Here is a 12846-nt window from a genome sequence, read left to right as displayed (position 1 = left end):
GGGGCAGGGTCTGATGGGAATGGGATAGGGACCTTAGATTGAAAGCTTCACTGGGGCAGGGACTAATGGGAATGTAATAGGGACCTTAGATTGTAAGCTCACTGGGGCAGGGACTGATGGGAATGGGATAGGGACCTTAGATTGTAAGCTCACTGGGGCAGGGACTGATGGGAATGTGATAGGGACCTTAGATTGTAAGCTCACTGGGGCAGGGACTGATGGGAAAGTGATAGGGACCTTAGATTGTAAGCTCACTGGGGCAGGGACTGATGGGAATGTGATGGGGGCCTGAGATTGTAAGCTCACTGGGGCAAGGACTGATGGGAATGTGATAGGGGCCTTAGATTGTAAGCTCACTGGGGCAGGGACTGATGGGAATGTGATAGGGGCCTTAGATTGTAAGCTCACTGGGGCAGGGACTGATGGGAATGTGAGAGGGACCTTAGATTGTAAGCTCACTGGGCCAGGGACTGATGAGAATGTGATGGCCTTAGATTGTAAGCTCACTGGGGCAGGGACTGATGGGAATGTGATAGGGACCTTAGATTGTAAGCTCACTGGGGCAGGGACTGATGGGAATGGGATAGGGGCCTTAGATTGTAAGCTCACTGGGGCAGGGACTGATGGGAATGGGATAGGGGCCTTAGATTGTAAGCTCACTGAGGCAGGGACTGATGGGAATGGGATAGGGACCTTAGATTGTAAGCTCACTGGGGCAGGGACTGATGGGAATGGGATAGGGACCTTAGATTTTAAGCTCACTGGGGCGGGGTCTGATGGGAGTGGGATAGGGACCTTAGATTGAAAGCTCACTGGGGCAGGGACTGATGGGAATGGGATAGGGACCTTAGATTGTAAGCTCACTGGGGCAGGGACTGATGGGAATGTGATAGGGACCTTAGATTGTAAGCTCACTGGGGCAGGGACTGATGGGAATGTGATAGGGACCTTAGATTGTAAGCTCACTGGGGCAGGGACTGATGGGAATGGGATAGGGGCCTGAGATTGTAAGCTCACTGGGGCAAGGACTGATGGGAATGTGATAGGGGCCTTAGATTGTAAGCTCACTGGGGCAGGGACTGATGGGAATGTGATGGGGGCCTGAGATTGTAAGCTCACTGGGGCAAGGACTGATGGGAATGTGATAGGGGCCTTAGATTGTAAGCTCACTGGGGCAGGGACTGATGGGAATGTGATAGGGGCCTTAGATTGTAAGCTCACTGGGGCAGGGACTGATGGGAATGTGATAGGGGCCTTAGATTGTAAGCTCACTGGGGCAGGGACTGATGGGAATGTGATAGGGACCTTAGATTGTAAGCTCACTGGGGAAAGGACTGATAGGAATGTAATAGGGACCTTAGATTGTAAGCTCACTGGGGCAGGGACTGATGGGAATGTGATAGGGGCCTTAGATTGTAAGCTCACTGGGGCAGGGACTGATGGGAATGGGATAGGGACCTTAGATTGAAAGCTTCACTGGGGCAGGAACTGATGGGAATGTAATAGGGACCTTAGATTGTAAGCTCACTGGGGCAGGGACTGATGGTAATGTGATAGGGACCTTAGATTGTAAGCTCACTGGGGCAGGGACTGATGGGAATGGGATAGGGACCTTAGATTGTAAGCTCACTGGGGCAGGGACTGATGGGAATGGGATTGGGACCTTAGATTGTAAGCTCACTGGGGCAGGGACTGATGGGAATGGGATAGGGACCTTAGATTGTAAGCTCACTGGGGCAGGGACTGATGGGAATGTGATGGGGACCTTAGATTGTAAGCTCACTGGGGCAGGGACTGATGGGAATGGGATAGGGACCTTAGATTGTAAGCTCACTGGGGCAGGGACTGATGGGAATGTGATAGGGACCTTAGATTGTAAGCTCACTGGGGCAGGGACTGATGGGAATGTGATGGGGGCCTGAGATTGTAAGCTCACTGGGGCAGGGACTGATGGGAATGTGATGGGGGCCTGAGATTGTAAGCTCACTGGGGCAGGGACTGATGGGAATGGGATAGGGACCTTAGATTGTAAGCTCACTGGGGCAGGGTCTGATGGGAATGGGATAGGGACCTTAGATTGAAAGCTTCACTGGGGCAGGGACTGATGGGAATGTAATAGGGACCTTAGATTGTAAGCTCACTGGGGCAGGGACTGATGGGAATGGGATAGGGACCTTAGATTGTAAGCTCACTGGGGCAGGGACTGATGGGAATGTGATAGGGACCTTAGATTGTAAGCTCACTGGGGCAGGGACTGATGGGAAAGTGATAGGGACCTTAGATTGTAAGCTCACTGGGGCAGGGACTGATGGGAATGTGATGGGGGCCTGAGATTGTAAGCTCACTGGGGCAAGGACTGATGGGAATGTGATAGGGGCCTTAGATTGTAAGCTCACTGGGGCAGGGACTGATGGGAATGTGATAGGGGCCTTAGATTGTAAGCTCACTGGGGCAGGGACTGATGGGAATGTGATAGGGACCTTAGATTGTAAGCTCACTGGGCCAGGGACTGATGAGAATGTGATGGCCTTAGATTGTAAGCTCACTGGGGCAGGGACTGATGGGAATGTGATAGGGACCTTAGATTGTAAGCTCACTGGGGCAGGGACTGATGGGAATGGGATAGGGGCCTTAGATTGTAAGCTCACTGGGGCAGGGACTGATGGGAATGGGATAGGGGCCTTAGATTGTAAGCTCACTGAGGCAGGGACTGATGGGAATGGGATAGGGACCTTAGATTGTAAGCTCACTGGGGCAGGGACTGATGGGAATGGGATAGGGACCTTAGATTTTAAGCTCACTGGGGCGGGGTCTGATGGGAGTGGGATAGGGACCTTAGATTGAAAGCTCACTGGGGCAGGGACTGATGGGAATGGGATAGGGACCTTAGATTGTAAGCTCACTGGGGCAGGGACTGATGGGAATGTGATAGGGACCTTAGATTGTAAGCTCACTGGGGCAGGGACTGATGGGAATGTGATAGGGACCTTAGATTGTAAGCTCACTGGGGCAGGGACTGATGGGAATGGGATAGGGGCCTTAGATTGTAAGCTCACTGGGGCAGGGACTGATGGGAATGTGATAGGGGCCTTAGATTGTAAGCTCACTGGGGCAGGGACTGATGGGAATGGGATAGGGACCTTAGATTGTAAGCTCACTGGGGCAGGGACTGATGGGAATGGGATAGGGGCCTTAGATTGTAAGCTCACTGGGGCAGGGACTGATGGGAATGGGATAGGGGCCTTAGATTGTAAGCTCACTGGGGCAGGGACTGATGGGAATGTGATAGGGACCTTAGATTGTAAGCCCACTGGGGCAGGGACTGATGGGAATGGGATAGGGGCCTTAGATTGTAAGCTCACTGGGGCAGGGACTGATGGGAATGGGATAGGGGCCTTAGATTGTAAGCTTACTGAGGCAGGGACTGATGGGAATGTGATAGGGGCCTTAGATTGTAAGCTCACTGGGGCAGGGACTGATGGGAATGTGATAGGGACCTTAGATTGTAAGCTCACTGGGGCAGGGACTGATGGGAATGTGATGGGGGCCTGAGATTTTAAGCTCACTGGGGCAGGGACTGATGGGAATGTGATGGGGGCCTGAGATTGTAAGCTCACTGGGGCAGGGACTGATGGGAATGGGATAGGGACCTTAGATTGTAAGCTCACTGGGGCAGGGTCTGATGGGAATGGGATAGGGACCTTAGATTGAAAGCTTCACTGGGGCAGGGACTGATGGGAATTTAATAGGGACCTTAGATTGTAAGCTCACTGGGGCAGGGACTGATGGGAATGTGATAGGGACCTTAGATTGTAAGCTCACTGGGGCAGGGACTGATGGGAATGGGATAGGGACCTTAGATTGTAAGCTCACTGGGGCAGGGACTGATGGGAATGTGATGGGGGCCTGAGATTGTAAGCTCACTGGGGCAGGGACTGATGGGAATGGGATAGGGACCTTAGATTGTAAGCTCACTGGGGCAGGGTCTGATGGGAATGGGATAGGGACCTTAGATTGTAAGCTCACTGGGGCAGGGGCTGATGGGAATGGGATAGGGACCTTAGATTGAAAGCTCACTGGGGCAGGGACTGATGGGAATGGGATAGGGACCTTTGATTGAAAGCTTCAGTGGGGCAGGGACTGATGGGAATGCGATAGGGACCTTAGATTGTAAGCTCACTGGGGCAGGGACTGATGGGAATGGGATAGGGACCTTAGATTGAAAGCTTCACTGGGGCAGGGACTGATGGGAATGTAATAGGGACCTTAGATTGTAAGCTCATTGGGGCAGGGACTGATGGGAATGGGATAGGGACCTTAGATTGTAAGCTCACTGGGGCAGGGACTGATGGGAATGTGATAGGGACCTTAGATTGTAAGCTCACTGGGCCAGGGACTGATGAGAATGTGATGGGTGCCTGAGATTGTAAGCTCACTGGGGCAGGGACTGATGGGAATGTGATAGGGACCTTAGATTGTAAGCTCACTGGGGCAGGGACTGATGGGAATGTGATGGGGGCCTGAGATTGTAAGCTCACTGGGGCAAGGACTGATGGGAATGTGATAGGGGCCTTAGATTGTAAGCTCACTGGGGCAGGGACTGATGGGAATGTGATAGGGGCCTTAGATTGTAAGCTCACTGGGGCAGGGACTGATGGGAATGTGATAGGGACCTTAGATTGTAAGCTCACTGGGCCAGGGACTGATGAGAATGTGATGGGTGCCTGAGATTGTAAGCTCACTGGGGCAGGGACTGATGGGAATGTGATAGGGGCCTTAGATTGTAAGCTCACTGGGGCAGGGACTGATGGGAATGTGATAGGGACCTTAGATTGTAAGCTCACTGGGGCAGGGACTGATGGGAATGTGATGGGGGCCTGAAATTGTAAGCTCACTGGGGCAGGGACTGATGGGAATGTGATGGGGGCCTGAGATTGTAAGCTCACTGGGGCAGGGACTGATGGGAATGTAATAGGGACCTTAGATTGTAAGCTCACTGGGGCAGGGACTGATGGGAATGGGATAGGGACCTTAGATTGTAAGCTCACTGGGGCAGGGACTGATGGGAATGGGATAGGGACCTTAGATTGTAAGCTCACTGGGGCAGGGACTGATGGGAATGTGATAGGGACCTTAGATTGTAAGCTCACTGGGGCAGGGACTGATGGGAATGTGATAGGGACCTTAGATTGTAAGCTCACTGGGGCAGGGACTGATGGGAATGGGATAGGGGCCTGAGATTGTAAGCTCACTGGGGCAAGGACTGATGGGAATGTGATAGGGGCCTTAGATTGTAAGCTCACTGGGGCAGGGACTGATGGGAATGTGATAGGGACCTTAGATTGTAAGCTCACTGGGGCAGGGACTGATGGGAATGGGATAGGGGCCTTAGATTGTAAGCTCACTGGGGCAGGTACTGATGGGAATGGGATAGGGATCTTAGATTGAAAGCTTCACTGGGGCAGGGACTGATGGGAATGTAATAGGGACCTTAGATTGTAAGCTCACTGGGGCAGGGACTGATGGGAATGGGATAGGGACCTTAGATTGTAAGCTCACTGGGGCAGGGACTGATGGGAATGGGATAGGGACCTTAGATTGTAAGCTCACTGGGGCAGGGACTGATGGAAATGTGATAGGGACCTTAGATTGTAAGCTCACTGGGGCAGGGACTGATGGAAATGTGATAGGGACTTTAGATTGTAAGCTCACTGGGGCAGGGACTGATGGGAATGGGATAGGGGCCTGAGATTGTAAGCTCACTGGGGCAAGGACTGATGGGAATGTGATAGGGGCCTTAGATTGTAAGCTCACTGGGGCAGGGGCTGATGGGAATGGGATAGGGACCTTAGATTGTAAGCTCACTGGGGCAGGGACTGATGGGAATGTGATAGGGACCTTAGATTGTAAGCTCACTGGGGCAGGGACTGATGGGAATGGGATAGGGGCCTGAGATTGTAAGCTCACTGGGGCAAGGACTGATGGGAATGTGATAGGGGCCTTAGATTGTAAGCTCACTGGGGCAGGGGCTGATGGGAATGTGATAGGGACCTTAGATTGTAAGCTCACTGGGGCAGGGACTGATGGGAATGGGATAGGGGCCTTAGATTGTAAGCTCCACTGGGGCAGGGACTGATGGGAATGTGATTGAGACCTTAGACAGTAAGCTCACTGGGGCAGGGGCTGATGGGAATGTGATAGGGACCTTAGATTGTAAGCTCACTGGGGCAGGGGCTGATGGGAATGGGATAGGGACCTTAGATTGTAAGCTCACTGGGGCAGGGACTGATGGGAATGTGATAGGGACCTTAGATTGTAAGCTCACTGGGGCAGGGACTGTTGGGAATGTGATAGGGGCCTTAGATTGTATGCTCACTGGGGCAGGGACTGATGGGAATGTGATAGGGACCTTAGATTGTAAGCTCACTGGGGCAGGGACTGATGGGAATGGGATAGGGGCCTTAGATTGTAAGCTCACTGGGGCAGGGACTGATGGGAATGGGATAGGGACCTTAGATTGTAAGCTCACTGGGGCAGGGACTGATGGGAATGTGATAGGGACCTTAGATTGTAAGCTCACTGGGGCAGGGGCTGATGGGAATGGGATAGGGACCTTAGATTGTAAGCTCACTGGGGCAGGGACTGATGGGAATGTGATAGGGACCTTAGATTGTAAGCTCACTGGGGCAGGAACTGGTGGGAATGTGATAGGGACCTTAGATTGTAAGCTCACTGGGGTAGGAACTAATAGGCAGGCAGAGTATATATATGGCTGTTGTAGATACTTAGCAAATTAGCTAAGGGGGTAGATACTTAGGAAATATATATATTAAGGGGAATATAATAAGAGCTGGCAATGCTGATAGGGATAATTAATCGCACAATTACCAGAGCAAGTGACACTGATACACAAAATGGCAAATGTTTAACCCCCAATAACCCAGACCTGTAGGTTTTATGGGAAAAAAAAAGCTGCTCTGTGGGAAGGGGATACAGACCCCAGAATCCCTGTTTTCCTAATGAAAGGAGCTATAATTCTAATCCCATTCCCTATATACATTCATTATACATTGTCTGTAGCTTTGATGAAAGTAAACTCTGCCGGTTTATATAGCAGTTTGGGGGGATTAAGTATTAGCCCATTCCTAATACATTTATATGAGTACAAGTCACTGGCACAATATTGTTTCTCACTCACTATCTCCCCTTTAAACAGATTCATTTTACAAAAAAATAATCTGAATGCACATTGGAAAGTTGGAATTATATTTCCCATTTAAAGGAGACATATTGGATAAATGGGAAAACCCTAATTTTGTAGGCAATTATGAATAATATACGGTGCTGGTTTCCCTTTGGGCTAAACATTAACCCTATCTGTAACAATGGCCCCTTTATTGGAGCTCCCTATAGATCCTCTCAGGTCCCTGTCTGGGTTTCACATGAGGGGTGGGCGTGTCCTAACGGTCCCTGCCAGAAGCACAGTAGGAGGGGGAGAGCCAATCACAGCCCTGCAGTCACACAAGCACAGACAGGCTTCAGTTCCCTATCAGGTCAGCCTAGCTGCTGATTGGTTCCTATCCTACAGTGCAGGGTATGGAGGGCCGCCGGCTCCCCAGCTCATCCAGAGAATTCAGCCAGCAGGAAGTGGAACAGATGGGCGGGGCTAGTGGGGTTTGGGGGAATTTCTCAATAAATCAGTCAGAAACACAACTTTAAGCACAATCCTTCTATATCTAGAGGAGTATAATTCCCTGGCACATTCATAATTTTTATAGGATATGTCTCCTTTAAAAATTTTTTTCCTACAGTGGAATGATCTGTTCCAGGGAGGATGTAGGACTTTAAGTGGCACAGAAACTGGTTATACACCAGGCCTGAAGGGGTTAAAAGCCAATATGGCCCCCCCCAACCCCCCACATCTACTCACATCACTGTTCCTTAAATCTGGAATGTAAGGAATCAACATGTGGAACATTTCACCTTGGGGTGAGGTGTATCCTGCTGGGGGCTATAGATCCAACAACAAAGGGCACACTCACTCAGGCACACACTCACACTCAGGCCCACACTCACACTCAGGCACACACTCACACTCAAGCCTACACTCACACTCAGGCACACACTCACACTCAGGCACACACTCACACTCAGGCACACACACTCACACTCAGGCACACACACTCACACTCAGGCACACACTCACACTCAAGCCTACACTCACACTCAGGCACACACTCACACTCAAGCCTACACTCACACTCAGGCACACACACTCACACTCAGGCACACACTCACACTCAAGCCTACACTCACACTCAGGCACACACTCACACTCAGGCACACACACTCACACTCAGGCACACACTCACACTCAGCCATATAATTCACGTGTCAGTTATTTAGTTACAATTATAATTGATGTGGTTCCTGTAACTAGTGGCTCTTTGCCCATATAACTTACACACATTTTGCTAGAGATACTTTACATTTTACAGAGGAAACTCATTGCCCGTCTCTCTGCCCCCAATGGATTCATCCCTTCCCACAGTATCAGCAGCATCACCCCCCCCCATACTCTGGAATCTCCAGCAATAAATCCCATAAGGATAAACTGATTCCCAGACCCACAGCTCCCTCTCAAACTATCCCAGGGCTATAAAGTGCCCAGGGGAGAGACAGCAGTGCAGGGAACAGGGGGAATCACTCACCCGGGAGCCCAGGGGAGAGACAGCAGTGCAGGGAACAGGGGGAATCACTCACCCGGGAGCCCAGGGGAGAGACAGCAGTGCAGGGAACAGGGGGAATCACTCACCCGGGAGCCCAGGGGAGAGACAGCAGTGCAGGGAACAGGGGGAGTCACTCACCCGGGAGCCCAGGGGAGAGACAGCAGTGCAGGGAACAGGGGGAATCACTCACCCGAGAGCCCAGGGGAGAGACAGCAGTGCAGGGAACAGAGGGAATCACTCACCCGGGAGCCCAGGGGAGAGACAGCAGTGCAGGGAACAGGGGGAATCACTCACCCGGGAGCCCAGGGGAGAGACAGCAGTGCAGGGAACAGGGGGAATCACTCACCCGAGAGCCCAGGGGAGAGACAGCAGTGCAGGGAACAGGGGGAATCACTCACCCGGGAGCCCAGGGGAGAGACAGCAGTGCAGGGAACAGGGGGAGTCACTCACCCGGGAGCCCAGGGGAGAGACAGCAGTGCAGGGAACAGGGGGAATCACTCACCCGGGAGCCCAGGGGAGAGACAGCAGTGCAGGGAACAGGGGGAATCACTCACCCGAGAGCCCAGGGGAGAGACAGCAGTGCAGGGAACAGGAGGAGTCACTCACCCGGGAGCCCAGGGGAGAGACAGCAGTGCAGGGAACAGGGGGAATCACCCGGGAGCCCAGGGGAGAGACAGCAGTGCAGGGAACAGGGGGAATCACCCGGGAGCCCAGGGGAGAGACAGCAGTGCAGGGAACAGGGGGAATCACCCGGGAGCCCAGGGGAGAGACAGCAGTGCAGGGAACAGGGGGAATCACCCGGGAGCCCAGGGGAGAGACAGCAGTGCAGAGAACAGGGGGAATCACTCACCCGGGAGCCCAGGGGAGAGACAGCAGTGCAGGGAACAGGGGGAATCACACACCCGGGAGCCCAGGGGAGAGACTGCAGTGCAGAGAACAGGGGGAATCACTCACCCGGGAGCCCAGGGGAGAGACAGCAGTGCAGGGAACAGGGGGAATCACTCACCCGGGAGCCCAGGGGAGAGACAGCAGTGCAGGGAACAGGGGGAGTCACTCACCCGGGAGGCCAGGGGAGAGACAGCAGTGCAGGGAACAGGGGGAATCACTCACCCGGGAGGCCAGGGGAGAGACAGCAGTGCAGGGAACAGGGGGAGTCACACACCCGGGAGCCCAGGGGAGAGACAGCAGTGCAGGGAAAAGGGGGAGTCACTCACCCGGGAGCCCAGGGGAGAGACAGCAGTGCAGGGAACAGGGGGAGTCACTCACCCGGGAGCCCAGGGGAGAGACAGCAGTGCAGGGAACAGGGGGAATCACTCACCCGGGAGCCCAGGGGAGAGACAGCAGTGCAGGGAACAGGGGGAATCGCTCACCCGGGTGCCCAGGGGAGAGACAGCAGTGCAGAGAAAAGGGGGAATCGCTCACCCGGGAGCCCAGGGGAGAGACAGCAGTGCAGAGAAAAGGGGGAATCGCTCACCCGGGTGCCCAGGGGAGAGACAGCAGTGCAGGGAACAGGGGGAATCACTCACCCGGGAGCCCAGGGGAGAGACAGCAGTGCAGGGAACAGGGGGAATCGCTCACCCGGGAGCCCAGGGGAGAGACAGCAGTGCAGAGAAAAGGGGGAATCGCTCACCCGGGTGCCCAGGGGAGAGACAGCAGTGCAGGGAACAGGGGGAATCACTCACCCGGGAGCCCAGGGGAGAGACAGCAGTGCAGGGAACAGGGGGAATCACTCACCCGGGAGCCCAGGGGAGAGACAGCAGTGCAGGGAACAGGGGGAATCACTCACCCGGGAGCCCAGGGGAGAGACAGCAGTGCAGGGAACAGGGGGAATCACTCACCCGGGAGCCCAGGGGAGAGACAGCAGTGCAGGGAACAGGGGGAATCACACACCCGGGAGCCCAGGGGAGAGACAGCAGTGCAGGGAACAGGGGGAATCGCTCACCCGAGAGCCCAGGGGAGAGACAGCAGTGCAGGGAACAGCGGGAATCACCCGTGAGCCCAGGGGAGAGACAGCAGTGCAGGGAACAGGGGGAATCACTCACCCAGGAGCCCAGGGGAGAGACAGCAGTGCAGAGAAAAGGGGGAATCACTCACTCGGGAGCCCAGGGGAGAGACAGCAGTGCAGAGAAAAGGGGGAATCACTCACCCAGGAGCCCAGGGGAGAGACAGCAGTGCAGGGAACAGGGGGAATCGCTCACCCGGGTGCCCAGGGGAGAGACAGCAGTGCAGGGAACAGCGGGAATCACCCGGGAGCCTAGGGGAGAGACAGCAGTGCAGGGAACAGGGGGAATCACTCACCCAGGGGAGAGACAGCAGAGCAGGGACACACGGGGTGAGACAGCAGTTATACCAGTGAAACACTTTCCATCCTCTCCCTTTGAGGGATCACATTCCAGCTGCTGGGGGTGGGAATGGGGGGAAAGGAAGTGAAACTGTTTAGTACATCCCTGGATTCTGTGCCCCTCCCACACTATTACAAACTGCATATGGATACACAGGGACTGGCAGAATGTAAACCGTATGGTATTTTGGAGAACCAGATGAAATAACATAATGAAGATAAGGGATGTACACACAAGAGGGTTCTCAGGACCTGAGTTAGGGGCCCCAACAGCTGAAAAAACAAAAGGAAATTAGGTAAAGTCTTAGGAATTTATGGGCCCCTACATCCGTTAAAGATCATGTTTTATACATACATTTTACCTCTGAATCCATAATGTGTTTGTTATATACTTTGTATTATATGTTTTAAGACTATTAATCTTTATATTGTTAATCAATTATTGGGTATATGTTTCTTTAAATTATTTCAATAATATTGTAAATTTGGGGTTATTTAAGGAGATATGCAAGATAGGGGAATATTGGTTCTACGTCATATGTGAACAGTGACACCTTGTGGTGGTTACACCAAAGGGCCTCCTCATTTAAAGACAAAAGACTAATTTCCCATTGGCTCAGAAGTTCATCAAAGGAATTCCTCAGCTAAAACTGTATAAAAGACTGCGCCAAAAGTTTCATTGTAGCTGAGCTCAACTCAACTCATCTTGACTTATTCTTCCACCACCATGGAGAAGATTTAAACATCCAGACTCACATATAAACTAAGAGAGGAAGATTCTCAACAAGAGAAAGGTATTGAATTACCAATACGAGGGAGGGAAGAAATTCTCTCTCAGACCTCTCACTGCTTTGTTGCAGTATCTCAGAACTCTTTGTCTGTCTGTTACTCTATCTTGTATAGCTGGAATAAAATCCTTCCTTTATTAAAGGAACAGTAACACTAAAAAATAAAAATGTTTTAAAATAATTAAAATATAATGTACTGCTGCCCTGCACTGGTAAAAGTTGTGTGTTTGCTTCAGAAAGACTACTGTAGTTAATAGAAATAGCTGTTGTGTAGCCATGGGGGCAGCCATTTAAATTGAAAAAAGGAGAAAAGGCACAGGTTACATAAGAAGATACCAGATAAACTGTGTAGAATACAATTGGAATCTATGCTACTTATCTGTTATCTGCTTAGTAACCTGTGCCTTTTCTCCTTTTTTCAATTTAAATGGCTGCCCCCATGGCTACACAGCAGGGTATTTATATAAACTGTAGTAGTGTTTATGAAGCAAACACACAACTTTTACCAGTGCAGGGCAATAGTACATAATATATGAATTATTTTTATACACTTTCGTTTTTGGTGTTACTGTTCCTTTAAGCCTAAAAGGTTGGACTGGATTTTGTTAGAGAAACTATTTTTCTAACACATTTCCAACCCTACAAGATTATTAGGGTTTTGTCGCACATTGCATTATTCCTAAATTGTAATGTGGCAACAAAAGTCTGTGGTAAATACAAGCACTTTCCCCCATGTATATTAGCAGGCAGATTTCTAAATTACCCATGATTCCTACTTGTATGTATATCTTTATTTATAAAGTGCTACTTATGTACCCAGCGCTGTACAGTAGAATACATTAATACAAACGGGGTTATTAAGATAATAAATACAAAGTATTACAATAAAGACAAATAAATAAAAGATACAGTTGCAATAAGAGTCAAAAACAAGAGGATGGAGGTCCCTGCCCCGTAGAGCTTACAATCTATATGGGAGGGTAACTTA

The 12846-nt window shown here is 51.4% G+C and overlaps 1 protein-coding gene across 8 annotated transcripts in view; it reads right to left on the bottom strand.

The window, feature by feature from the left end:
• Positions 1 to 12846, bottom strand: part of LOC108644510 (oocyte zinc finger protein XlCOF6-like) — a 47664-nt gene that overhangs the window by 15422 nt on the left and 19396 nt on the right. Inside the window, exons 1-2 of one of the 8 annotated variants that reach the window (XM_031904348.1) lie at positions 11028 to 11142; positions 10976 to 10983 (exon numbers count right to left, since the gene is read on the bottom strand). The exons of 1 other annotated variant lie outside the window; for it this stretch is intronic. The gene's annotated coding sequence lies outside the window, so the exon portion shown is untranslated. Of the gene's footprint in view, positions 1 to 10151; positions 10443 to 10619; positions 10652 to 10875; positions 11150 to 12846 lie in introns of those variants that run through there. 6 more of the 8 variants (XM_018094719.2, XM_031904347.1, XM_018094720.2 and 3 more) reach the window with 6 other exon arrangements.

Source organism: Xenopus tropicalis, chromosome 6 (genome assembly GCF_000004195.4).
Source record: "Xenopus tropicalis strain Nigerian chromosome 6, UCB_Xtro_10.0, whole genome shotgun sequence".
Lineage (NCBI taxonomy): Eukaryota > Metazoa > Chordata > Amphibia > Anura > Pipidae > Xenopus > Xenopus tropicalis.
Note: the sequence above shows the minus strand (reverse complement) of the source record. Positions and strands in the feature narration are given on the sequence as shown.